The sequence below is a fragment of the Malurus melanocephalus genome, unplaced genomic scaffold (genome assembly GCF_030028575.1).
Source record: "Malurus melanocephalus ecotype Western Australia unplaced genomic scaffold, MMel_1.1 scaffold_41, whole genome shotgun sequence".
NCBI classification, from domain to species: domain Eukaryota; kingdom Metazoa; phylum Chordata; class Aves; order Passeriformes; family Maluridae; genus Malurus; species Malurus melanocephalus.
The window spans coordinates 1,045,570-1,070,104 of record NW_026623273.1 but is presented as its reverse complement, the minus strand read 5'-3'; the positions used below and the strand labels follow the sequence as shown (position 1 = coordinate 1,070,104).

Sequence of the window (24,535 nt, the reverse complement as noted above, 5' to 3'; positions counted from 1 at the left end):
AAAAAATTAAAAAAAAGAAAACTGTAAACACAACCACACGACCCAGGCAAGATAAACTTGACAGGAACTGTGTAACTACAGTAGCTCATTTCCTGCTCATATCTAGAATATTTAAAAGCAAACCTCCTTGAATGAAAAATAAGTCAGAAAACTTCACTACTGTTAGCTTAACAAACACATTTTTCTTAGAACGGCAGCTGCCTGAAACAGAGACGAAAGAAACGCTAGGGCTAATGTCGCTTCCTGATGATGAAAACTACCCAAGAACTACAACTACTTCTGCAGTCCTTTCTTTCCTGTGAAGCAGTTACACAGCCTCCACGCACGCTACGGGCCAAAAGCAAACAGCAATTCCGCTGTTACACACCGAGGTGGGGACAGTTAGAGACGACTAGTGGCTCCCTCTGCAATTCACAAAGTTTAAAAATAAAAAGCTGCTTTTTCGAACTGTAAATGGTTCCTCTCCACGCACGTAGGCCTGAGGCCCTGTTGCAAACAGTGTCTAACAGGACCAGGCAGCACAAAGACAGGAATGGGAGATTAGTGGGAGGAAGGGAGGCCGGGATTGGGGCTCAGCAGGATCTTCTGGCTTTTTAAAATTCAAACTGCTCCCTGACCAATACAAATCACGGACACGCTACTGACTACTACACGGATTTACAGCATTAAAAACACGCCTTCTACGTGACAGCTATATTAACTTCACCTTTTTAAACATGTATCACGGCACACGGGAGACATCATAGCAAAGTTTTATTTGCAAGACTCTGAACACAAGGCAGCAGAAAGTTACTCTATTAGATACAGTAACCACATATAACAAGAAATCTACCTCAACAACAAAAAATCTTATGAAAATTTAACAATTATATGTCAATTTCCAAAATTCCTTTCTACAAGGATAAAAACTTTGTACCTTAAAATTTCCTGCAATTATGTAATTTCTGTGGAAGTATTTTTATTCATTCACAAGGTGTTTGTTTTAAATCTGCCTAAGTTTTTAGCAACACTCACAACTCTACCACATACAAATCCAAGATTTACTTTATTGTAAATCAGCTACCACTTATTTAAAAGGCCTGAGTCTAATAAACAGCCATTTTCAAAACACATTTGACCTGTAAAAATGACACCTAATTACATATTCAAACATCATGGACATAAACAGCCAATAACAACCTTGGGATCTCAAAGTGATATGGCCTGACAAGAAACACTTTTTAAGCATTTCCCATCTTTCACTTAATTAAATTACACTTGATTCTCAAGTACTTCGGTTAGGATTTCATCTTCATCTTGGTCCCTTAACTGTCATAAACACAGCACTTTACACACGATCCCTTGCTTGTTTTCTGTTTGTTAGAAGAAAATGGTATTTCTTCTTTTAATAYATATTTATGAAACGTATGCAGCACACAGACACCAAGACGGTGTGGACTACCTGATACAATATTCTTGCCTATCTGTATTTCCTGGGTCTGCAGGTGTCTGTGTTGTGTCAATCATCCCCTATGCACTATTTTATGCTATAAATATACGAAGTCATTAACACTCTAATCAATAATATTATTTAGAGATTAAACATCTGCAGATTATAAAATCAAATGCATTCAAACTTTTTAATGTTCAGAACACATTTGGTTAGAAGGAGACCGCAAGAGCAAAGAGGTGGCATTTTTGTTCCTGAGTATTTACATTGTTTCTCCTCCCCTATTCCTTCACTTACTCCTGGCCCACTTCAGAGGGCTGTCTGCGCTGGGACCTTCCTTCCTTGCCCTAGGTGAAGTTGTAAATATGGCAAAGGATCAGGGCACATTTGCGACTAATTGCATTGTTTCCTCCTCCTCCTGCTCCTTTCGGGTTGAGGCCTGTCACTGAGCTGCCGCTTCGCCTTTCTAATCCCCGAGCTGGAGTAAAGGCGCTGGCCGGCGGGCCTGCGCCCTCCGCCGGGCCTGGGCCTCCCGGCAGCACAGCAGGAACCAACCTCCTCCGCCAGACCCGACCGAGCAGGAAGGGGGGCTGCGAAATAAACACCTCCGGTTGCCACTTACTCCCCTCTACCCCGGGTAACAGCTAATCCCCTCTACTCCCGGCAGTGCTGGGCCGCTGGGCTGAGAGGCCCGGCCCGCTGCTGGAGAGGGCAGGGAGGGGAAGGGGAGACAAGGAGGGGGGATTACCTGAGCAAATCGGCGTCTGAATCCAACGAGAATCCGAGAGAGGGGGAAAGAAATCCACCCCCCTCCCTCCTCAGAGGAGACGCCGCCGCCGCTGGGCCGCCGCCGCCGCCGCGGAGCAGGAGGAGGAGGGGAGATAATATAACAACAATAATCCGGGCCGGGAGGGGGGTTGGCTCCTCTTCCGTCTCCTCCTCAGTGCAGCGAACATGTAGAGCCGGGGGGTGTGCGGCCGAGGCAAATCCCTTTCCCCCGCGCCTGCTTCACAACATCAACACGGGCCAGGCCGCGCCGAACCGGTTCCGAGCCGCGCTCCGAGCCGGGAAGAGGGGGGGGGTGGCCGAGGGGCAGCGCTGCCAGGGGCCGCCGCCGCCGCCGCTCCCTCCGAGAGTGCGAGCGCAGGAGGGCGGGGAGGGGCGGCCTGGGCACGGTGAGTCGGTACCGAGCGGGGGGGCAGGGGGAGAGGAGGGCGAGGAGGAGGAGGGGGAAGAATCCTGTGTGTGTCTCTCTCGCTCCCTCTCAGAACAAAATGCCGACCGGAAGTGCAGCGGCAGGAATGACTCCCTCCACCGGCGCCAAACACCAGCAGCCTCCCCCTTCCCTTCCCTTCCCTCTGCTGCCTCCTCGCCCTCGCTCCCTCGCTCCACCAGCACCGCTTCCGCCGCTGCAGCTGGAGGGGCTCCCTTGCCGAGCCTCTCCCGGCAGAGCTTGCCCTGCGTAGCTCCTCTCCCTTCCACACCCCTCCCGGCTGCCGCACGAGTTGCTATTTTTTTTTTTCCTTTTCCTTCCCCTCCCCCCGCTTCTGGTGCGCCGAAGGAGACTGAAGTTTACGCTTAAGCCTGCGCTGAAGATTTGTGAAGAAGGGACCGTCGGAAAAAGAATACACGTTTGAGTGTTTATTTTTTGACTTGCCTAAGCATGATGGGGAGGACGAGGACTGCAAAATTCCGCCTCGCAGGAGGCAGACATGGAATGGGGCCTTAAACTGAACCCTCAGAGGCGGTAGCCCCAGCGGGTGGGATACTCGCTGGAGTTAGTGTCGCGGCTCATACCCGTCTCTCTGGATGTGAGAGGCCGCGCCGCAGGAACCGAATACCCGCTGCTCAAAGCGTTGCCGGGGCGAGGGATTTCCAGATGGACATACCGAACGGGAGTGGCTTTCAAAAACAACCTTTTTGGACGAGCACTGGGGAAAATATTGATGTTCAGGTGAAATGTCCTYCGCTGGAGGCTGATGCTCCACCGCCACCAGATTTACTGGGAATATTTTAATTGTGTTTTGCGAAGGAGTTTTTGAAGAAAGAGAATGTCCTAATCTGAAAGACTTTCTCGTGTTCCTCTGTACAGGTAAAACTGGATAATCATGGCACAGGATAATAATGAAGAAGCATTTATATCCCATGAATTAACTATGTCTTTTAGTACTTACTTAATGTCGTTTTGCTGCTTGTTCAGTACTTGGACAAAAATCCTTTCATTTCTAGAGGAAGCACTGCTTGTCTGTCGACTTCAGGAATCAGCTGGACACAGCTGTAAATACCCTGTGACACATAAACACACCCTTTCAGCGCTGGATGGATACTATTTGCACAAACGGATAAAATCTTACACCACTGCACTTCAATCTTTCCAATGCTTAGGATTTTTTGAATAGTGCTCTGYCTTTGATAGAGATTTTAAATGCCTCTCTCAAGCTTAAACTCGTACAAAATCTGTAATTTTGGATGAATCCAAGTTCGGTTTATAAGTGTATGTGTTTTTGTTTAAAAGTCCAGAAATGAAGGTGGCACTGGAGAATACGGTAACTCAGTAGTGGAAATACTATTATCTGATGACTGATAGTAACAGCGACAGAGTAAACTAAGTTCTGAAAAAATGCATTACATACTTTTGTTGCAAGTTCATATAAAAGGTCCCAATCATATAATAATTTATGCATTTATAACTTGAAGTTATCTATTTGAAATAAAGGGAAATAATTGGTGTTGCAAATGAAGCGTGTCCTTAAGTCTTTGCACTTAATACATTGCACCTGTGTAACTCAAGGGTGAAACTATTTACCTTCTCTTGGTAACAAAATATAATTTAATGGCCTACCTATCTGGAGTTTGCATACCATATATACATGTACTTATACATCTATGAATTCTCAGGAAAGTGTAGTTCTAAAATTACAAAGCTCAGGCACACTCTTTCAATCCACTTCTAAATTATTGCTACTAATTCATGTTCATTGATTGTTTATGTGATTTTATTTATTTAATTTTTTTCATTTTTAATTTTAATTTTTTAATTTTTTTTATTTATATAATTTTTTCTTGGTGAATTAATCTGTAAATAAAATGTAGAACATTGAAATTTTAATTTCCAAATGCCAGATATGTTTTAGACTTTACAAACATCATGATCAGGCACAATACCTATTTGATTATGGTTTCAGTGAGAATATCACTGGATCATTTTACACTTTTAAAATACCATTCAACTAAAAGAACTTGTATAAATGACTATTTTACTTGAGTACTGTGCTGTATTACCTGCACAAGAGAGCTTTAAGCCATTAGTTCTTTTAGAAGGTGGTGTGTAACACACATGGACAAATCAGGATTTTATTTTCCTTGAGGGAAATGAAGTATTTTTTATTCCATTGGTTATTACTATAATTTACTTTTTAAATATAAGATCAAATTTGTTRACTGCATTCAGACAAGTGGTTCCTTGTATTCTTCTTCAAAAGCTCAATCACAGCAATCTATTGATGAATGGAGGYTCACTATGTTCCTAAAAATACTTTAGTATGCACAGTGTTCATCTCATGATGCCAAAATTACCAGAAAAACCAATAAGTATTTCAGATTATATGGAAACTCCTGTAAAAGCCTTTAAACCTTATTTCTTCTAGGCCTTAGTCMCGGGGTGGGGATAGTCCTAATCTGTATGGGAGGAGCTATGCAGTCATGCAACCATGACTGAGGCACACTAAGGAGTATACACCGCATGAACAAAGCTGGTTGCAGTGTGGATAAGGGCAGAGCTCTCTGAATTCCCCTGACAAATTCACACCTATGTAGTCCAGAAAATGAACTGCAAGTTTCAGGGTAAAGGTTTAGAGCCTAATCCCGTTCCCTTTGATGTCAAGGGTAAATGCATCTTTTGCCCAAAACAAATGACTGGGTTCCCATTAATKTAAGATATTTACACAGTCTGTTATTCTGAGACTCATTTCTTGTTCTTCAAAGTGATTCTTAATTCAAAAGGCAGGAATTAAACATCTTAATGTAGAGASTATTGGTTTTAAAATATTTCTCAAGCAATTTTTACAAAATACAAGGAGAGCTGTGGGTATGTCTCTTACTGCTGTTTACAACTGCTGCTGCTGCATACTAAGATAAGCTCTCTAAATGCAAAGATAGTATTGCTGAAAGTAGAGAAGGGACCTCTTTGCCCTCTTCATTTTGATGTTAACTTCCCTGACTGCTACATGTTGTTAGTCAGCTTCATAAATTATGGGCAGGGTGTAATATTGGAGTAAAAGTGCACCTGGCACCAATATTTTCTTAGATGTGACTATTATAATTTGATTATTTTTTTGTGGAATGAATGAAAAATGCATTGGTTCTTACCATTTCTGTCTCTTTAAGGGCTAGTATAATGTTCAGGTGTTTGCCATTTTAAGTTGTTATGTGATGCACAAACACTGTGCATTGTGTTTCCCATTTAGTAATTTACAGTAGTGTATGTATTTGTAGTTAGATTTTTAAAATAAGTAGGACATGTCAGTAAAACAATTTTTAAATTATGATTGTATATTCTATATATTCTCTCAATAATTGAAAAGAACTTTCCTATAAAAAGTGGGAACTTGTTATCTGAAGGCAACACAGTAACACAATCATTAGATACAATCCTAAATTTAWATACTGAAATTATTTATAATCTGGTGTTAAGGCTGGACCATGCAATGAGTAGGAAGAATTTAATAATGTATGCTGTATGACAAGTAATATGAGGTTATGTTCTTTGCATTGCCTTTAGTTCATATGAACAAAAAATAGCACCATGTAACTGATTGGCTGGTGACTATTCCCTGTGAAAAGTAAGCAAYTTAAATATGACACCTTTAGTGGTACAGGTTAAATAAAAAGCCAAGGAAGCCTGGAGACTGAGGAGTAAAATATTTCTATGCTTACTTGCTTAAAGTTTACAGCGTCATGGGGACTACTGATTTTTATTTTTCCTGGTAAACCAGATGGAAGTAATTTTTTTCTTCTTMTAATTATTTAGCTTAATTGACTATCAAGAATTTAATATGAAATTAACTGATAATTAATTTCATTTAATTTTAAGTGACAAACTTGCATTATCTGTACCATGGTTAAGAATTAGCTTCTGTTTGTGCACAATACAAATTCCATGGCAGCATATCTATTAAAATGTATAAAAATGTTTCTGTGGAGAAAACGTGACTGAAGACAAAATTCTAGCACATTCCTTTGAATGTTAGAGTAAGCTCTTGACTATGCAAGGCACTAGGGATTCTGAATCAAGTTAAAATAAAGCCAAAGCATGTAATTTAGACTATAAAACATACATAATAATAAGAAGACACATAATATTATTGAAAAAAGGCCAGTGGTAGACTTATGGTCAAGTAGACTGTCCCAGTATCGTTGCATAAGGGCCATAAAAACAGACATAATAACAGTTGATTTTTAGGTAAGATTAATGATCCTAATGACACACTGTCATTGAAAGCAATCTGAACTCCAGCCAACGATGCTCTTTAGGCTCTCTTCTCACAACTGCTGAACTTCAGAAAGGAAGCAGGTATCATTCCTGATACAACTGATGTGATTTCCCATAACTTTTTTTCCTTTTTTTTTTCTTTTTGGTTCTTAATTTGASCGTTCTGTAACTCTGTCCTCTCATATTTTGGTTTGTCTAGGCACTGGGAAGACAACTTAGTGTCATGTTAGCCATAAGAAACACTGTACACATAAGAAATACTGTACAATTTCCTACAAGAGTGCCATTGAGAGCCACTATGGAAAATTTAAATAGAGAAATATAAAAACATTCAGGCTTTTTTCTTCTCTCTCCACTTTTTAAGAAGTAAAGCTAAATCAATACATAACTCCACAGGCCAGCAAATAAATGTGGACATTCAACTTCTAGCAAAAGACAGAAGTTAAAAATGGGCCTTAATGGCTGTTGCATTCAGCTAAAAGTCATAATTTTATGGATTAAAGAAATTTGACAATATCGTAACATGCTTTAGATGCCTTCCCATTCAATTTTTAATGAACTTGCCAGTAAAAAGAAGATTCAAGCCAGAGTGTGTATTAAAAAAAGCCTATTGTGTTCAGGCCTTTAAAAACCGCTTCCTTAAAAGAAAGAACTTTCCTATTCCTCAGATACTGCAGTGTTAACTATGCTCAGCTTCCTCAGATACTGCAGTGTTAACTATGCTCAGCCAAAGGATTCAATGGCTTCATATAAAATAACAGGTTAAACATGYCTGGGATTGTTTGCTGATAGCCACATAATGTTCCATGCTTGACCCTTCTATTATTCAACACAGGATAGTCACATGCATGTTTTGCCCATTTGGAATGGTTCCTGACTAACACTAACTCCTAAATTGTGCACAGGAATTGTTTGAGAAWGTGCAAACTGGCATGCCGTTAGCCTGTGCCAAGGTCTGTTCAAACACTTTAACGATTTTTAGTTTATTTCTGGCATCTATGCATGTTCCATTCATGTTGCATTCTACAGACACACCTAAACCAATCTTCTMACAGTGATTCGACAAAAGGAAGGTAAGAAGAAACTAACGCTCCCTATCTAGGGATAAACCACATTCACATTTCCAATTATTTTATTGAAGCAAYTAATCACCTTATTTTTTATCCAGAAACTTGATAAAAGAAAGTTGATTGAAATTTGGCTATCAAGTTACATAGTTGTTCATATGAAGACAGTGTCTTAATCAGTCTTCTAACCTAGAGCAGATATCTCTTGGCTTAGACATCCTGTGGCCTTCATGAAAGGATATTACAGTGAGAATGGGAAGAGAAAACATAGTGCAATAAAATGAAATAACCACAGGTAACTTTTGCACTCCTTTGGGTTATGTCTGTCAACATCAACTTGTAATGAAAATTACTTCTTAAGTGTAATTTATTGATTTTAAGATAAGGATGGGAAATGAGTATGGATAAATAAAACATCATCAATTATTTTCTGAATGCTGAGATTTCTGTTATAACATTCTTTTTTAGCTGGACATGTGCTGGAAATTTATTTCTCAGCATGGCCACATCTATGCAAACATCAGTGCATCTACTTTGTCAGGACTTYAGAAGATGTATGGGCACTCCATTAGTGAACCAGAAAGCCGTATAAGTCTGTAAATGATTTAATTTCTCACAGAATTGCAATACTGTGCATTCTGAAGCATGAAGCCTTTTTAAAGTTTTTGTTTAAACTTTTAACAGGGACAATAAATGGTGTAGAAAACTGAGCTGTTGACCTGGAGAAACTCAAATTAAATACAAATAAATGTCTCTATACAGGTGATGTATTTTAAAAATCACATCAAAATGATCTGTTTATGAAAAATATCTTTTTCTGGATCGAGATGTATCTAAATTCCAGGTATTGATGTTTACATTTCTGTATTTTTCCTCTACTCAACTTTCTCAGGTTTCTTAAATATAACTCTTCTTATTAAAAAAAAAAAAAGAAAATTTTTGCCTCAGAGGTGTATACATTTGGAGAAATAACACACTAAGCAGTTTTCTTAAAGTTTATAGGTAAGTGAAAATCATTCAAAATCTTGATGATAATGAAAGACCACTAGTGTGCACAATATTGTTAATTGTAGTTTTGAATTATTATTGAACATTTTGTAGGTTTCCCACTTTTTCTACTGTTGATTGCATTCCAGTGCAAGTACTCATATGAAAAATTATRCAGTGACTCTCCTGAGGAGGCTATGATCTGTGTACCTCTGCTATTGCTAGTATGTTTTCTGTATTGGGTTCAATTTATTAAGGTGGCCTGTTATCCATAAAATTGTTGTAAGATAACACATATTGTCATAGCCAGTGCTCTTTAAAATCACTGTAAGAAGTAGTTTAACTTTTGGAAAAAAAAGAACCATCTTCCACAAGAACATCCGTATACTTTGCCACCAAAACAAAGAGACATGTAGTTGGCACATGTTTTGCTGGATATTTGAGAATAGGCATGTGTGAGAAAAAAAGGTGTAAAATGCCATAAAAACAAATGCAGAGAAGACACAGAAACCTATACAGAGGCCTGAACAATCACTGGGAATGCAGCTGTAAGAAAAATGGAGCAAGAGAGATTCAAGATGACTGTCAGCTAAAAAGGAGCTGAGATTTTGAATGAAACATTCACATGGTTTCGGAGAAAAGGAATGTACACACAATAGAGTGCATCAAAACGTCTGATGCCATTTTTTTTTTTTTTTTATCAGAGACACTGCATTAATCATTCAAGCCAAAGCGAGTAAGAATACATTGCCAGTTTTAAAGACAGTTGCCTTCTAAATAGGTCCATAAATTACAATAACCTGGCAGCATTAAAAATATGCATTTCCCTGTCAGGAAAATATGTGCACATGCATCACAAAATACTTCATATACTTTGATTCACTAGACTTTTTCCTAAACTTATTCATTACTTTCATAGCTTCCGTGGTTCCATTGCTGTTTTCCCTCAGTTCCAGACTTAAGTCAATCTTTTGTTTAATTCCAGGCTACACTTGTGATTACCATCCTCTGGTCAAAGTGCTTTTTTTCTCCTGCATTTTCTTGGGCAGTGTTTATCTTTCCCCTGCCATTAGGCTGTGTTTTCCCAAACATTTTGGATTGTTTCCTTCTTACTTGCTCCCAAAGGTTAGAGGCAGCATCTAAAAGCTCTTACTTTCTCTATTTTCCTATTTTGATTCACATCATGGATTTTTTTTCCAATGAAGGAGAATTGATGTGATGTGAATCCATGATGTGAATCTCTATCTGCTTCACTTAAAGAATCACTGACTTCAAAAGATGATGCCTCTATAAAAAATGATCTCACTGATCTTATTTTTTTTATTAGAAATCGTATTTATTGAATAGCCAAATGCCCAGAAAGGCAAAAGAAGAATGTACTATGAGTAGAAAGTGAATGAAAAAACTCACTTTAGTTTGTATGCCATTTCAATAGTGTAGAAAAGGAATTAGTGAAGAACTATTGTATGGATAAAAAGTTCAGTTAAATAAAGGATAATCTGCTGGTGAAGATACTATTTGCAAAAGCCATGCTATAAATTTGTTTAAATTATAGGATAGCAGAAAAAGTACTTACAGGAAAAACTGTCACAAAAATTGTTGTATATGTGACTTGAAAATATGATCTTTCTTTTTAAAAATTTTTTCATACCAAATTTCATTTACACAATATATTGAGTGCAAATTTTTCTTTTAACTTTAAAATATAAATGTTGTGCTGTGTTTATGATTGCCTGTGAATAACTGAGCATATTGCTCAATTCGGATGTTCTATCATAATCTTCAGAAGYACTGAAGTTAACTGTCCAGCCCAGGGGCATGCTAAGCAGAGATGTTACCCAAATCTGAGCTTTCCTTAAGAATTAAATTTCATGACAAATGGATCATCTAAAAAATTAGTTATAGACGTTTAGGGAAGTTGTTTTGGTTTTAAAAAATTATATTTATGAAGGTGAATGCAATTTTTTCTAGTCCATCTGAATTTTGAATGGGAAGTATGTTTTATTTTACAGTTTGTCATGGTATTCTCATTGCCCCCTTATTTTTTACATCTCATAAATGCCACCTAGAACTTGAAAAGTGAGAAAAATCCTTATAATTGCTTTATTGTTGATGATTAACTCTAAAGTATAACATGGCCTATGGGGGAAGGAGTGTCCTATATATGTGTGACAGCCTGTCTGTGAGGCTTTGTTTCATTACAATGGACATTGTATTACACATCATTCTGGTGACCTTCATGGTGTTATGGAGTTAGTATAAAACTGAGTAACAGTTGAACATTCAAGATCTACTAAACTGATTACCTTTAGCAGTCGTACCTTCTTCCTCCTTCTCACTCCTATAATAAACTTCCCTCCCAACAACAAAATTGTGTATATTTAAATGAAGATTTTCTTACCAGGCCTCTACCAGCTTTACCCTCTTCTAAAATCAGTTCAGAGATGTCTATATGAGACTTCTTTATGGCTGGTGTTCTTCACATGCAATACATATAATGTGTCCAGTTCCCAAAAATGTCATTCAAAATGCTATATACTGAAGTCAAAATGCCTGAAATAGAAAATGTCACATGTAATTTCAGGGAAGTTATAGAGGTGTAAAAATCTGGCTATAGGAATACAACTACAGGTTTAGGTAGCTGTAGAATAATAGTTCATTGTTGCCCTTAGGAATATGGGKTTTTTTCCATCTGCAGAAATTTAAAGAGTAAGTTCTTAGAACTCTGTATGTGCTGAGCAAAAATTTACAGTACTATTAATCTAATAGATTTCTCCAGTGTATGCACTTCCCTTTGCTTGCAAAAATTATATTGCAACTTTTAAATTACATGATATTTTTGGTTATGTGATAATGTAAAGCTCAAGAACAGTTCTGGATTGCTAGTCTAGTGCAGTGATATCCTTATTTAGCAACAAAAACAAGCAGTGCAGGAATAATGATTAAAGCAAACTTCCTGGTGCTGCTTCACTGATCCATCCCAGAGGGTCCCAGGTTATAATGTAGTTCAATCTCTTATACATTTCTCTGGAATATGTGGGCTCTCCATCTATACCATGTTACCACAGTATAACTGCTCATACTTCTCAGCTGGTACTTGAGAATAATTAGGCAGACAAGGAATCTTTTTATAAATAATGCAGAAGAAAGTATGTTACAAAAATGAATGAATGTCTTCTCAAAGACAATGCTCCTCCTAGTCCCTCATTTTAAGCTCCAAATTTGTTAATTCTGTGTGGTCTTGGTCTGCTTTTAAGTTTCAGTTTCTCAAAGGAAGTGGGCTTGGCATTTTATAATTGCCTGGGAAGCAATGCTTATGATTCCACACGGCATAAGCCATGCTTATGATTCCACATAAATATTTTTAGTATGATGGAAAACTCTATGTTTATCACTAATAGCTGCTCTTAAACCAGCTCTTTCATAACTCTTTAAGTGCCTCAGTTTCCTTCTTTCAAGGCGCAGACCTAACAACCCAGTTCCTCACTTTCTTCTTATCATTAGTAGCAAAAAAAGGGCACTTCCTCCCCTTTTCTATACTGACATAATAAATCGATCCTAAAGAACACAATCGATGTCTCTAACACACTCCAAAACAGTGGTGCGAATAAATAGAATCTGAGGGCGTCCTGTTGCCGAACCGCCTGGGGTGGAACTCAGCCCCGGCTCTCCAACACCGCCTCTGAAACACGGCCGAGTTACTCGTGTTTATGCTCAGGACACACAAACCTGTTTCTCACACCTCTTCCACTGGGCTCGGCGCGACTGATTCTATTATTATGTGCAGGAAAGAAAGCCACTGACCCTCTGACCGAGCAGCACCCCGGACTGCTCCGGCCGCTTCCCGCGCCTTTGTCACCTCAGAACCCTTCGGCCGTCACCGCTCCCCTGCCCGCCCTTCCTCCTCTCTTCCCAGTCCCGCTCAGGCAAATGAGGCCAGTTACAAGGAGCCAGTGAAGAGGAAAACTCTAACGATGCTGAAAGGAGAAATTAGAGTATATCTAAAACTCCTAAAGCGCCCTGCGAGCCCCAAACACGCTACCGGGGTGCCGCCTCGCCTCCTCCCTCAGACCGGGCTGAGCGCAACTTGCCCACGCAGGAGAAAAGACAGAGGTGCCYTCAGGATTTTACCTCAGGTTCACCTCTTTGGATTCACAAACCTGCTTCTCATGCTTTATAACGACTGCTTATAGCTCTCCTTTTTGAGTCTTAACGTTCTCTGATTGGGAATAATTAGCAGAATGTAAATAGGTCCCCCCTCTCGAGGTAATGGAACAGTCCGCCGGGTTCCAGGCGCCGCGGCTCCGTGTTTAACCCCTTCCCCGCCGAGCCCAAAGAGCGCGCCGGGCGAGGGGGGGCCGGAGCCGGCTCGGGCTGGGCTGGAGCGCCGCGGGCAGGGCAGGGCAGGGCAGGGCAGGGGGCTGAACACATTTCGTACAGACAGAACGGGGCGGGGGAGGGGGACAACGGGCGAGACGGGGACAGCGACCACCCGCTCCCAAAATGGTCTTAAATGCCATCAGGTACAGTCATCCAACATGCTTTCTTTGTAGTACTGTGGAAACGTGTGACCGCGTTTAAATTATGATTGAGAAAACAGAGGGGGGGGGGGTGCTGTCTTGTTTGTTTGTTTTTATAATTTCCACTGGAGTATTTCGTAGACCCTGTAGAGACGACCCCTACCTGTCCCCCAGGTGAGCAATCTCCTCACCCCTGCAGACGGAGCATCATCCTCGCTCAGCGGAGCGGCTGTTCTCCTCAGGCGGGTTCAGTCACCTTTCCGAAACTTTTCAGCAATAACTGGAGAACTGGAGGTGTCCTGACCCGCGGAGCTAGGGATCCAATCTTCCTTTCTCAATTTAGTCACTTAAATGTCTRAGGTAAGAAGTTGTGGGTTTTGACATACCAAGTGCAGTTGGTGAGGAATTAAATAAATCTGTAAATCTAAAATTTGCTTACTTTTGAAAATAATGTAATGCAAAGGATAATTTAGCCGAAATTTCTGGCTTTTGTCTTTTTTTTTTTTTTTTTTTTTTTTTTTTTTTTTTTTTTTTTTTTTTTTTTTTTTTTTTTTTGACGCTCTTCCGTTCCTCATTTCTCTAGTCCTCCTTCCCCTTAATTTCAAGGGGCAATTCAATCCCTCAAAAAGTATTGTACCAAATAAAAACATGTAAAAAACCCTATCATCTTCTTTTCAATTCTTGATCTCTTCAGCCTAATGCCAYATTAATACCAGCAACTCCATTTTTCTTCCTTGCGTCATGTCCTAGGTTCACAGTACTGTGTCCCTTTGGAGTTTTCACAAACATTAATGTCTGCAATTCAATGTTTTTCTTTATGTTTCTTCTATCTTTCACAAATTATCCAGGTCAAGGTTCCTTCTCAGAACCATACTTTTTCTTTCCTTTCTCTTTTATTCTCTGATTCTCTTAGGATAATGCCCTGAACCATACTGAACTGTAAGGCAAGAGCCAGTTACCTTTTTTAGGAAGAAAGAATAGTATATAGGTTAAAGTAAATGCAGAAGAAAATTGTCGATTTTACTCCAAGTTATTAATGTTAATCCAAGTTGTTATTTATAAAGCATATGTTAGCAGCAAGGAAGATGTGGAAAGACTTTTGGCAGAAGAACATCTGCAAGTTGCACTTGTATGCRGAACAGTTTTTTTCCAGATCACTCCCTATGAATGGACCTATGAATTAGAGTTCTTGTCTGCTTCAGGCCAAGCAAGGTGAACTACTTGTGCTGGTGGCTGATAAATCATGAATATTGGTATAATACTTCCTTTAAGACATTAGGCAATAGTATATTTAAATTTATTGCAGCTGCATAACTTCTTGTCTGAAAAGTGTTTTGCACTTTTGGTTTATGTTTCAACATCAGGCCTGATTATCTAATCTAAGAAGCACACATGGTGCAAAACTGCAACCACCTTCTTCAAAAGTAAAAGGAGAAGGAAAACTCATTTTGCAAAATAACAACAATAAATTGCAAAACATACATTGCAAATGAAAAAAGTCTGCCTCTGTTTAGAGTTGGGTGAGTCCTTAATAAAAATGGTAAAATAGGGTATTKTGTTCACCCAGTGAATTTTGTTCTTTGCTTGTCTGCAATCTAATGTAGAGCTTTTCTTTTAATATGAGAAAGTGTTGTGAGCACTGGGAACTTTTGAAGTGGTGTTTGATTCTATTGTCCCCTGACCCCCTCTCTAGGTAGAAAGGTTCTCTTTACTCTAACATTACAGTCTTGCAAGATGGCTATGATTCCTTGGGGTTTGGAATTTGCTGGTTAATTTGGGATCTTTKGGTGTGCTGGTGCCCAGGATGTTCCACTTGCACATGAGGAAGAACTGCAACCAAGCAGTTGACCAAGCACTGAAACAGACTGCCCAGAAATGTTGTGGAGTATTCCTCACCTGAGATATCCAAGTCTGGACCCTGTCCTGTGCCGTGTGCTCTGGGATAGCCCTGCTTGAGCAGGGAGGTTGGACCTGATGACCACTGCAGCCCCTTCCAGCCTGACCTATCCCGTGATTCTGTGAATATATTTAGGTATGGAAATAGAYGGTTAGGTCAGAAAAAAAAAAAAAAAAAAAAMMAAAAMCAAAAACCCTAAGTGCTATAATGACATGTGAAGATAAAAAATATACTCTTTAACAGCTGAAATCCGTTGGAAGTACATACAGTATAATACCTCAGCCCCAGTAAAATTTTGTGAATAGTTGCCATGTACCTGTAATGTCCCTGAAAATGTCCATAAGTATCAATATAGCTTACAAATTTTAGCCCTACTGGATGTAAAATTTGTCCTGGAACTAATTTTTTCCCCTTGCTATTTCATTTCATTAGAGTTACTGCTTCATTGTTACAAGAAAGGATAGTAAGTGTCAGAGTCCTTTCTCTGTTCTTTGAATGTTTACCCCACAGCCATGATTTTTTTCTGTTAGTGCCTTCTTGTCCTTGTTTCAGAAGTTGAGCAAATTGTACCCATTTGTTTTATTTCCCTTAAAGAATCATGCCAGTTTTGTGTCTCATTAATTTCCAAGAAACCCATTACTTGTAGTCCAATCTGTACTCCGAATGGCAGTTATGGCATAGTCTCTATTTTTTTTTTTTACCTCCAGACACGAAATTTATAGCATTCAATAAATGCATTGAGTGTTTTGGTCCAAGAAGGCAAAAGATTAAAAAAGGTGATGTACCCAGAGGTCTTAGGTTGTTATTTTGAACATAGTCTGATGTAACGTCAATCTCCTGTTGGAAATTAATTGGTCTCAGGGCAAAAGGATTTGGATAAAGCAGGTAGTGTGCAATTGAGCAGCAGGGGAGTTCATTCAGGAGCCTGTCCTCACACTCAYGGAGCTTGGCTGCATTAAGGGCAGTAGGTCTCTTCCCCGCTAGATGGTGATACAGGAGCAGCTCTGGCTTCCCTGCTTGTAGAGCAGCAGGTTCACCACCTGCAGGTTCGCATTTCCACTTGTSAACAATCTCCAAGGTGTAAGTGAGCAATTAAAAGTACTTTCAAACAATCTTCTTTCCTGTTTTGTGAAAAGCAAAGACTCTGGTAACATTGTGATGAAGGTTGAACTTTACAAAGAGAGAAGAAGTATTCAAGTTACTCAGTTATTGTGCAAAACTTACTAGGACACTTTGGAGGAATATCTGTTTCAGAAATTTCACATCCCCAATGGCATGAGTTAGACATTCTTGTGTCTAACTCAAAAAGAACGGTTTAATTCAGCACACAGCAAACTATCAATCCATATGGTATGAATGATTCAGTGGAAGATCTCAGATACCAGAGGGATATCTGTGGAGCTGTTTTTCAGTGTTTTTCAGCAGCAGAAGTTGAAACTGTGAATATATTTAAAAACCCAGGTGGGTGTAAAAAATGCATGATGTAAACTTTAGGTAGCTGGATGTTAAGTGGGAAAAGAATGGTGCAAATGGAAAGTAACTAATAACAATTGGAAGTCTCACAGTTCTTTCTTACCTGTGAAACTTCGAGTTATTTAAAATAAGCAGGTCAAAATCCTCCTCAGTTGAACAATTTTATGAGTGTGGACTGGTTGAAAAATAATTCCTTCACAGTTCTTCCTCCCCAGTAATCTCCATGCATCTTCCTCTGATCCTCTGCGTGTTATCTGAGCACTCTCAAGGCCTGATGCTACTAAAGGGTGTGGGTTATATGAGATGCAGTTTACAACCATGAAAACACGTCAAATGGAAAATAGGAACATTGGATAACAAAACTTGGAAATTTGGAAAAWGTTTTTTTGTTAATCACTAGTGAGAGGGTATGTGAATTATGTAGAGTAGTTTAGCAAATCAAAAAATTACTTCACTTCCTACATTGAAAATTTTAGATTTGGCTTTGTAATTTTCTTTGTCAGCATCCAGTTTTAATTTCCGAAATACTAAGTTGTGAAGACATCCTCATACAAGTTGTCGCTATTAGAAATAGGTAGGAAGAAAGAGATTTTAGGAAATTAGGGATTTTCCATTATGTCTTTTCATCTTGTCAGTACTATTGTTAATATCAGATACCAAAACACCCTGGCTGAACCTTACCAGTTCAGAATTTCCTTCTAACTTTCTTGGCAGGTACCATGATGCTGTTACTCATTCTGTCCTACTGTATTTCTTGTGATTGTTCAAATGTTTTTTCACGACATTGACAATTATCTCATCTTTACAGGTAGTAAAAAGCCTTTTTCTTGAGAAATTTGTGATCGTTTTTGTTTACTACTATTGCCTGAGTAGGATCAGATGACATGGTGATACCATCTTCTGCCTATACTGTAGCTTCCACTGTTAGAAACACCAATWGATTTGCATTAGTGGGTGAAAAGTAAACAAATAATACAAAAATTCCTTTGAGACATTTCATTAAGGTATGCAGATATTTGCTGGAATTTCTACATATAAGATATAGCTCAGATTTCTATATATAAGGTATAGCTCAGATATAAGCTATCACAAAATGATCCTGTCCATCTTCTTACTCTGAGAACACCTGTATTTTAACACATTTTTCTTAATRTTCTACCTAGTTTCCACAATCATTTCTGCTTCTCATCCAGTCCCTGTCCTTATTTTTATTACCTACTGTAGTTTTGCATTTGAGAAAGAGTATTTCATAAGGCATCTGTATACCCCCACTGAAACCAGAAAAAAATAATGTTTCGTGGTTTTGTTGCTGAAGTAAAGGATTTTTGGAACCAAGTCTTAGATATCAAAATTCCAAATTTGAAACAGACAGGTTTGGCAAAGACAAAAAAAAAAAAAAAAAAAAAAAAGGAATGTAAACTGTAGAGCAGATAGGTTAATGAAATGGTAAAGCAGCAGCATAAAAAAAGTGATTAGTGTAGAAAGTTGCTAGTGCTTGTTGAGCAAGGTAGTGATTTTTCCATCTTTTGATTATGTTTGCCACCTCCTGCCACATCTGCTTCTGCCAGAAGCTAACTGGCATTTGAAAATATATTTAGAGAAATGCAAGGAAGAGTATAGAGATTTCTGTGTATTTAGAATTGGGGGGAAACTTGGATACAGGAAGATCACATGTAATAGAAAAATCAAGAGCTGACATGTACCTAGAGTGGTCCAAAATATTTGTGAAAAAATGGTTTGACACTAGAAAGCCAAGTTCATGCTTCCCTCTTTACTAGTATTTATCGGTGTGTCCATTATTTGTATGTTTTTGGTATCATTTTTACCAATTCTCCTGCAGTGAGCATCAGACTTTCTAGGCTATAGTTCCAGATATACTGGGCAAATTTTTAAAATAGTAATTTTATTTCATGATAGTTATATGGTCATGCAGTAACTCTGGGAGTTTTACAGGTGAAAAAATTAAATTTRTTTAGAGTTTTATCTTGAAATAAGCAGGTAATGTCAATATAAGTAAAGTGACAGAAGTAAAGACTTTATGCAGCATTTATACAGAAATGCACTGAGAAGCAAGATTTAGTCAAAAGCATTTAATTTCTAACTTGCTAATCATTGTGATAGAATTGTAATTAAGTATTATAATAAATATTAATACAGCTGCTCCAGACTAAAAACTAGTTTATACTCTTCTGCAATGTGATTTGAGTTCCCATCTTTAAGATTGRCAAATGTGTGTTGTGCTTTTAAAATATATTATTACAATTCCATAAATATRACTACAAATTAATTCTTCTAATTTAGTATCTATTCTGTTTTACGTCTAGCTATTTGCATGAATAAATAAACCTCTCTATCATGTTTCCCTCTTAAGTAGGCTCTGTACATGCCATTGCACACATAATAATTTTCTTAATCAATTCAGAGCATCTGWTAATCTATGATTATACAGTGTCTTCAGAGAAAAACACACATATTCTTTATTTTCATTTTGGAACCAAAACAGTGTTTACTAGTATTTTTGATTAGCCTTGACACAGTAAATTTTTCCATTAAAAAAAAAAAAGATATGGATTAGACTACAGATAGAGGTATCTGTAAAATAACTGTGTTGTAGTATTGCTGTGATATTGCTGAACTGGCCACTGAGAAAGGGAAATACCTTTTTTCAGACGCAGTCGCTGTTATCTGTTCTGCAGGTCAGTGTAAAGCTTGGAATTTTCTTTCCAACAGTTTTGACTTGGGCAATTTCAGCTATCTGGAAGCATATAATGTGAGATTTCTAGTTAGAAACATTCAGCTGTGTTGAATGAGACTAAAGTGGTTCACTCACATCCCATTTTCAACCCCTTCCAGCACTTTAACAGAAGTTTCCCTTCTGTCTCTACAGTGCTTCTTGCTGCTGTTGGCACTGCCAACTTCTCTGCTTTAACTCCAGGGATCTGGCTCATTCATTTATTTTATCTCAGCTAATTTCCAGTTTTCTACCCTGAGGTGTAGAGTCTGTTTTCTAAGCCTTACTCTTGATTCTTAAAAAATCTATTGTGTTTGTATGAAAGAGAATATACATGTTGTTGTTTGTATTAGTTGCTTGTCAGTACAGAATGCCAGCAATCTGTATTAACAATGAAAAACATCAGAAAACAACTTCCTCACCTTAAATTGCTTACAGTTTAGATAAACAGCCAAAGGAAGAAGGACTGAATAGGAAATAATCGACGAGCAGAACAACTGAACAGCTGAGTTCAWTGCTGATGTTGTTTATGCTGTTTGTTCTTTTAATTTTTTTACCTTAGAAGTTTAAAAATGGAGAATACTTTGTTTTCCTACTCGTTTTTGAACTGACAAGGGGATCTGATTTCCATGGGCCTTTAAGGCCCACATGCAGATATTAAAGAAAAAAAAACTCCAAGTAAATACATCTTACAAGTTATTATTTTGATTTTGGAGGACAAATCTATAGATGTTAGTAGACAAATCTTATTTATACAGATTATTCTAGTGACAGCAGTTACTTTACTCTTCACTGTAAGATTGTTTTCAAAGGTCCATATGCTTCCAAAGAAACTATTTTARGACTCATGCACTTCTAAATCATGTCAGTTTCTGCTAAGACAATTTAGACCAAATGAATTCTGATAATAGAAGGTTTCACGGAAGAAGGTAAAAACAATTTACAGTTGTCTTAAAGCATCATTTAGGGCCTGTGCCRTTTTCTAAATTGGTTAGGCTACAGTTATGAGGTCCATGGCCAGGACATGCATGGAAGTGTTTCTGTCCAGGGTGGTTTTCATACGTAGACTCTTACACAATCACATCAAAATGATGAGGAAAGCTCCCCCCAGTAAAGTCTCAGGAAAGATTAATGCTTTCTTTCTTTCTTGTAAGGATAAATCACTCAGATTGCAAAATAGAGCCTCAGTGGAAACAAAAAAAAAATTAATTTGCATATGGCATTTCTGCAGTGGTGAACAGCCCTCAGAATTTGGAAGAACAATGAGTTATGTCTTTTACCCTGGAAAAAGCTTATTTGAAAACTGTACATCTTAGTAGCTACTACAGACAGTGTTATTTCTCTCTGATCAACAAAAGAGCCTAATAAATTATAATATACTGTTTTATTTTCTTTTCACTCCCTTAGTATGTATCCTGCTAAGGAATTTTGTGGCTTGAAATGTGGTTTTTCAGAGARATTTCTTGCTCATAGTCCTGCAGCTGTTTAATTTTTTTTTTAAGTTTCCATAGGATTCTGAGCAGTTATTGCTTCAGACATAGCAGATGTACTGTGCTGTTATTACCAAATCATATTATTTATCTCCGACAATATTCACAAATGATTAATTGAACAAAACATGGAAATAAATACAATAAATTTTACAACATATTAAAATAGTACTCAAGTTACTATGCACTTTCCAGAAAATCCAGTTTAAATTTTATTGGTTAAATACCTTACTAAGAGAACAATTAAAGGGGTTCACAAAAAGAACAATGGGCTTACAAGTTTTCTTGTTCAGCTGCAAGTGATCTTAAGGAAAACTTAATGAAAATGTAAGTAAACTTCTATGATTATACGAGACAGTCCATTTATTGTTTCTGATATGATTTAGAAGCTCAGGTATATAAAACAATTTTAAAAAAATTCCTAAGGCAATAGAAACATAGTAATATAAATACACTTTGACACTGGGATAAATATTTGGTGGTATGTTAATAATGATATTAGCACAGCCGGACAATTTCCCAGCATTATTGAGCTGCTGAAAAATTTCTCTAAAATTTGCATCAGATACTTGCTATTTTTAGAAAAGTTCTATTACCCTTAAGATTATTATTTTTTAATGTGGCTRATTTGTGTTAGTGTTAGGCATTCCCCAGGTTTAAAAAACATGCTATCATACTGCACTGTTTGGAAACCCAGTTAGTAATGCATCCATTTGTGAAGTGAGAACGAAACGAATTAAGCAGATAAAAATCGTCTGTTTGGCCTAAAAATTTCTTAAGTCTCATGATTCTAATATGAATACACAATGAAACCGTATTAGGAAAGACCATCGAAGAAGAGGAGTAAGATTTATTTCCATATATTGTGGTGCACATGTTTGCTCTGAGTGGCAGAATCTGTCAGGAGCTATACCTGTTTGAAGTCCACAGCCGCAATAAAAGAGAAAAATCACAGAATGCTTTTGTGATCAGTCAGGATAAAACATCAGGCAAAGGTGATGAGGCAGATGAAATAATTTCAGCTGAGGTTGAACTTTGGCAGAAGTGCAGCAGGTAGCAGGATGAAAAATATTAACAAGTTTTTGGAATATATTTGTTACATTTATTATTTCAAAGGAAAACAAGGCAAAATACACCAACATTCAAATCACCAGTAGAGAGTTCTGTGAGAATTTGAAGGTGAAAAGCAACATTGATGATTGTGGTAATGAAATTATAGAACTCATGATTTCTAGGCTGCAAATAAAAACACGATTAGTAAAAAAATCCCSTAGAAAAGGATTGTAATTGAATACAGACCTCAGGATGCCAGCAGATCTTTAGAAAAAATTAATAATAACAATACAGACAGAAATATTTCAAAGTGAAGAAGCTTGGAATAATAAAATGAAATATGTATAGTAGCAAATGACAGATTTGCAAAGAAAGATGAGAAAATATTAGTAGCTGTCCTGAATATCTTTCAGCACCGTCATACTATAGTCCAATAATCAAGCAAAATATTTATGTGTTCAAATAACATCTTCAGTAAGATATATGAAGTAGTATGTCCACTGTGTTTGAAACTGAAAAAGCCTAAAATGGAGTGGGTTTTTTTCAGTTTTGACAATGGTATTTCATTAAAGTTTTGGTCAACTGAAGAATCAGTAGAGAACAACCTTCTGGAAAATGTGATACATATAACAACCTGAACAAAATGAACTTCACGAAAATATGAATGAAAAAATTACATTAAATTAATTCCGGCTGTACAGGCAGAGATAGAACAGCTTGTGTTCAAGTATGTGAAGTGTATCTGAAAATGGGAAGGAAAGCACCTGTGTTTGTTCTGAGACGAGAAATAAGATCTCTGTTTGAAGGAGGAAAGATTTATGTTAAGCATTAAAGGGGAAAAGAGAAAAAAATGCAATATTTTCACAATTTGATGGTCAAATACTGATGTAGATGTCCTGGACAGATTGCAGTATCTTTATCACTGAAGGTTTAAGGGCAGATCCTGTGAACASTTTGGATTTTGTCTGTGGGCAACAGATTGGACTAAATCAGTTTTCTTTTAACTCTTTACGATTCTTATATTTTATACCTTTTTACAGAATGAAATCAGGTGTGAGAAAAAGGCACACAGGGTAGCAGGGTGAATGAACATAGTTTTTATCTGAATTATTGTCATCTCTGAATACCAGTAGAGATTTGCCCCATTATTTTACAAAGGAAGACCTTCATTTTTAGTTTCCAGTTGCAATATAAGTTTGCAACAATGAATACAAACAAATTTCATCTCTCTAATGAGACATTGATGACAAGCATTTTTTAATAATTTGTTGTATTCCAGAGCTAATGGGATTTGTACCTATTTGAATGTATTCCATGTAGTTGCACAGAAATATAAGGAAGATAAAGCCTAAATTATTTCTCAAGAGGGACTGATTTGATGCAGTCTTTTTATTTAAATCCCTTCAGATGGTACCTACTGTGAAATGATTTATTTCAAATGAATCTGCATTAGGCATTTGCTGCTGAGCATCACCTGTAGATGTGAGCCCTACCCACTGCAATGGCTGTCTTGGGTCTTGTCTTGACTCTGGGACTACATTTTAAAACATTAAACTATGTTAAATGAACTTTAAAAAGCAGAGCTGCAGTTAAGAGGCTTTTATGTGCCATTTACACTACGCACATTAGTCAATAGTAAATTTATTGCCTTTTCACATTCTATTGGTTGGTTGGTGTTTTTGTTTGGTTTGTTTTTTGGGGTTTTAAAAGTTTTTCCCCCCAGTCTACAACAGCTCATAGATGACAAGACCTTCTCAAGTTTAGAACAGTAGGGAGTTTGTCATCAAAAGCTGGTTTTGATTAATTTACTTGCTTTTGATACTTTCTGTAACAGAAWTCTATGAGCTGTGTTTCAGATACTGTAAGCATGGTGGGATAGCTGTGGTGATTTAGTGTGATGATTGCYTAAGCAAAGCTGATAATGTCAATGAAAATGAGGGGGTGAGTATTTTAAAGTCCAGTGGTGGTGGTGATGACTTTATTGTGTAGGCAGGAGTTGGAAGCAGTTCCAAATTTGTCTGCTTTCTTTTCATGTGTGTTTTGGGTGCATTCTATTTCAGGTAACACGTTTCAGTGTCTTCTGTCTTTTAGTTAAGGTATGGATTGTGATTATGGTACGGTTTTGGTCTGTGTATTTGTTGCATTTGCCTGATGAGTTGTTCAGTAATGATAAGATGCCTGACTGAAAATACAATATTATCAGTAAAAATCTCCTATGCACTTAAAAGGAAATAGAGGCAGGCTCTAAAGGGGCCTGAGTGGCTTTCATGAGCAGCTTCTGTTCCCACAAGCTGTTATGATTATGCTTTTACATTGTACAGCTCATCCCATGTATGTCTGTGATTCTACAGAAAACAAAGASCATGGGGGTCACCTCCAGAAAACTCACATTTTTCA

The 24,535-nt window shown here is 37.7% G+C and overlaps 1 protein-coding gene across 7 annotated transcripts in view; it reads right to left on the bottom strand.

Moving 5' to 3' along the window:
- The window catches only part of NIPBL (NIPBL cohesin loading factor), a 154,326-nt gene extending 142,803 nt beyond the window's left edge, over window positions 1-11,523 (bottom strand). For 6 of the 7 annotated variants that reach the window (XM_057364677.1, XM_057364682.1, XM_057364681.1 and 3 more), the window contains exon 1: window positions 2,178-2,242. The gene's annotated coding sequence lies outside the window, so the exon portion shown is untranslated. Of the gene's footprint in view, window positions 1-2,177; window positions 2,243-3,603; window positions 3,716-11,375 lie in introns of those variants that run through there. The other variant, XM_057364678.1, reaches the window with a different exon arrangement.
- Window positions 11,524-24,535: the final 13,012 nt, after the last annotated feature.